This window comes from Cervus elaphus, chromosome 20 (assembly GCF_910594005.1).
Source record: "Cervus elaphus chromosome 20, mCerEla1.1, whole genome shotgun sequence".
NCBI lineage: Eukaryota > Metazoa > Chordata > Mammalia > Artiodactyla > Cervidae > Cervus > Cervus elaphus.
Genome location: NC_057834.1, coordinates 50,553,160 through 50,557,423, shown reverse-complemented (window position 1 = coordinate 50,557,423; position 4,264 = coordinate 50,553,160). Strand labels below are relative to the sequence as shown.

Genomic DNA, 4,264 nt, shown 5'->3' with positions numbered 1-4,264 from the left:
AGATTTAATTGTATTATTTTCTTGAAAAATTTCTAACTTTATTTTCTGTTGTCTCTTTCTAGAATGTCTCTTAATATAATTATACATCTTAGATTGATGCTCTAATTTTTGTGTTTTTTCATATCTTTACCTTTCTGGTTAAATTCTAGAGGATTTCCTCCACTTTGTCTTCCAATCTTCTGTCGAGCTTTTGACTATCACATTTTTAACTTCCAAGAGCCCTTTTTCATTTTCTGAATGTTCACTTAAGAGCTTTTTCTTTTTCCCTTATGAATGCACTATCTCATAACTTGGGTGATATTAAGCCCAGGATGTTTTCTTTTAATTCATTTTGTTCTGCTTCTTTGTTACTAAAATTTTGTTACTAAAACTATTTTTTATAGTGAAAATTTCCTCAGGCTCCTAGTGATTCTCAGGTATGTATTCGTATTTATAAGCAAGGAACAAAAAGCTGGTTACCTGCATAAATAGAGCTTTCTGACCAATGGCTTCATTGCAGGGCTATAATGTGGAGCCTGGTCACTTTGTTGCAAAACCTCAACGTGTCAGTGATATAAACCTTTTCTCTCACATCAGTCAGTTTCTCTCTGGAGGGATCCTCCTGCCTGAGAGCTATGATCCTGCATGCTAGTGTTTTGGGAGTCAAGGAAAGAAGGAAACTGTGGATCTCACCTTCAAATATGAGGATTTTTATTCCCTGCTTTAAAAACTTTGCACTATATCAAAAGACAAAACCACACTAGTAATTCAAATAGATGAAAATTTAATATAAAGAAATGTTTACTGTTAAAAGTGGTTAACTACTTTTTTAAAAAAGAGTCTAAAAGCTCCAGAAGTAGAAAAACAGTTACTAGCTTTAGATTATTTAGACAGAGGAAGTATGGACCATAAAGGAAATGGGACTAGGAACTAGGAGTAGTCTGCTCCCCATTCCCACACCACACACAAGCTGAGATTAGATCTCAAAGAATACACAGCTACTGTCCATCTTAAAGGAGATCAGTCCTGGGTGTTCATCGGAAGGACTGATGCTGAAGCTGAAACTCCAATACTTTGGCCACCTCATGCGAAGAGTTGACTCATTGGAAAAGACCCTGATGCTGGGAGGGATTGGGGGCAGGAGGAGAAGGGGACGACAGAGGATGAGATGGCTGGATGGCATCACCGACTCGATGGATGTGAGTTTGAGTAAACTCCGGGATTTGGTGATGAACAGGGAGGCCTGGCGTGCTGTGATTCACGGGGTCGCAAAGAGTTGGACACGACTGAGCGACTTAACTGAACTGACCTGAACAGGAACATGCAACCTACCTGGGGCAAAGAGACCTTCCAGAAAAAACCTATAGAGGTGGCCTTTTACTGCAGAAGGCATGGATGGGCTAAGTTGTTATTTAGTTGCTAAGTCATGTCTGACTCTTTGGCGACATCATGGACTGTCCTCTGTCCATGGGATTTCCCAGGCAAGAATACTAGAGTGGGTTGCCATTTCCTTCTCCAGGAAATCTTCCCGACACAGGGATTGAATCCGTGTCTCCTACATTGGCAAGTGGGTTCTTTCCCACTGAGCCACCAAGGATGGACGTGCTCCTGGAGAAATGGTCAGTTGGTGGGGGCAGTGTCTGGAGGGCCCAGCTAGAGCTGCCGTGGAAGTGGCAGTCAGACAGACAGCATGGGCTGAGTGTGGCTGGAACTGATCACGAGGGTCACTGAAGTAAGCACCACTAGGCGCCCCCACATAAGTCCACTAGCTCCCTCACAGAATGAAATGGTGGGAGAAACAGATCCAGAAGGTTGCAAGCACCTTTGTGCTGCCATCACCTTGTAGTGCCATTCCAGAATCTTCTATTGACAAAGCCTAATACCAAGCCAGTCAGGTCCACAAAGAAAATGTTCATAGGGTCCAGCTTCCATATAACAAATCGGGACATGAAGGGTAAGCCTGTGAGAGGCAGTGGGCGGATAACTACACACCTGCCGTACACTGGCCGGGTATCTCTGAGCCTAGAGCCTCTTTGCCAATGTCAAGAGCACGCATCTGTCTCTTGCTGGCATAGGAGAAGAGACCTGTGGTCTGACTGCTGCTTACACAGACTGTGAATCTATGCTCCTCTTTTCAGCCCCCATTCCTCATCCCTAGGTTCAGAGGTTTTGGGTACCCCTGATCACCAGGCATCTATGAGGCTCACTTGAGCAAACTGACCTCCCATTGTCACTTTCCCCATGGCCTATGGAGATTTCTATTGCCTCCACACCAGTACATCATTTACCTCTTGTCTATCCACTTTATGAGTCCCAAAATCTTGTTGACATCTTTCTTCTAGTGTCTTTTCTCCTGCTTTTCTTTGTTTTTGTGGATTTATGGCTTTTACAAAAAATCCATCCACAGTCATTTTATTGTTATTTCCGGTGAGATGAAAATAAGTATATTCTTCAATTCCCCATGTTTAATCCACCCATCCTTTACTGAAAATTTAAATATTTATTTATAAAATCAACAAAATTAGCTAAATTAAGCAGTGATTAACAAGTAATTCTTAGTTTGGAAGGTACTGAGTTTCTATCCATGGGTATATACTTCTTCAAACCTTACTTTATAACTGTCAAAGTTACTCTCAGAAACACAAGCATCAAAATTAACTTATCATATCTGTTCAAAATGCACATTCTTGAATCCATCGTAGATCATACGCATGAGACTCTTGAGAGGTTGAGCCAACTAGTCTGCATTTTAAACACGTTCCTCAGATAATTAAAACAGCTCTAAAGTTTAAGAACCACTGTTCTATTTTGTATTATTAATGAATGATAGAATACTTTGATATTTTGATGAAAAGGTACATTTTATAAGGGAATAGACCATTAAAAAACCACTCTCAAGTAAATAATATCTTGTTCATTTTCTTGCTTTTTGGCCTAAACAGTCTTAAGTACCATCATTCATCTGCTGTTTGCTGCCTGAAACTAAAGGAAAAGAGCCTAAGAATTCATGGATTCCTAAGATTCAGACACATGAATGGGACAGTGAATGGTAATGCCTCTGTTAGACTGTGGATAAAAATGAACGCCTGTTCCAAGGCCTTGGTGAGCTAAACCAGTTATGCAAAGTGAAACTCTGTGCATAGTCTTTTGTTCCATTCCTAATCTCTAGTTGACTGTACAGTGGGAAATCAACCTCCAGGGGGTTCCAGAAAGGCCTGAAGCAAACTCCACCCTCCAGGCCTTAGCCACACAGAGGTAGATTTTGTTCTCTAGCAAGCTCCGGGAGTCGATGATGGACAGGGAAGCCTGGGGTACTGCAGTCCATGGGGTCACAAAGAGTCAGACAAGACTGAGCGATGGAACTGAACTGAAGGCAATTGGTACTCAAGATTGTTTCCTTTTCTTTTAAAATGATACATTTATGTTCTTTCTGATTGTGAAAGCAATATATGCTCATTGAATAAAAATTAGAAAACTAGGAAGAATTAAGAAGAAAATAAAAATTTACCACAATCCCAGAGATAACCTGTGTTAACATGCTCATATATTGCTGTCTAGACTTTTTCCTGCACTTATGTATTTTACATTGTTGAGATAAGGCCTTTTAGTTGGGTCCTCTGCTTTTTTCCACTTGATATTTTGTAAGCATGTCTCCACACAATGTAAGTTCTTCATAAACCCTTTTAAAAGTTGTATATTATTAGTTGTATATCTATGCATTCATTTAGCTACTTGCCAACTGTGGGATATTTGTGATGTTTCCAACTTGTTACTGTAACAAATAATATAATATGAGGCTTTGCATATACATTTTAGCCTACATTGCTAGCTTCATCTAAAGGATATATTCCTAGAGGTGATGAATATTTTTTTTGAGGTGATGAATATTTTAAGACTTGATAACTGGCACACTATTTCCCAGAAAACTTGTCTCAATACATATCTCTACCAGCAACAGAGAAGAGGGCTCTTTTCACTAACATTTCAATAGATCTGGATATTAAAAATATTTTTTTAAATGGCATATGCATATTGTCTCAAAAACTAAACATTATCAAAAAGTATAATAGAAAACACTAGTATCCTGGCTCACTGAGCTCCCCTTCCTGTTCACAGCCCAGGGCCACTCAAATTTTTAGTTATTGTTTTAGATGCTTACCTCCAGTAATACGTTTATTCTGTAATCTCAAAGCTGTAGGCATTATTCACTTACTGTTGTGATATGTTAAGATTTAGCTCGTTTATATCAGTTGCCCCTGCCCCACTTTTCATTCCCATATCCTTC

The 4,264-nt window shown here is 39.7% G+C and overlaps 1 long non-coding RNA gene across 1 annotated transcript; it reads left to right on the top strand.

Annotated features, from left to right (window-relative positions):
• The first annotated feature begins 1,123 nt into the window (after positions 1–1,123).
• On the top strand, positions 1,124–3,457 carry LOC122678339. Its single transcript, XR_006336068.1, has 2 exons — positions 1,124–1,178; positions 2,922–3,457. It is a non-coding gene; the product is annotated as an uncharacterized LOC122678339 (long non-coding RNA).
• Positions 3,458–4,264: the final 807 nt, after the last annotated feature.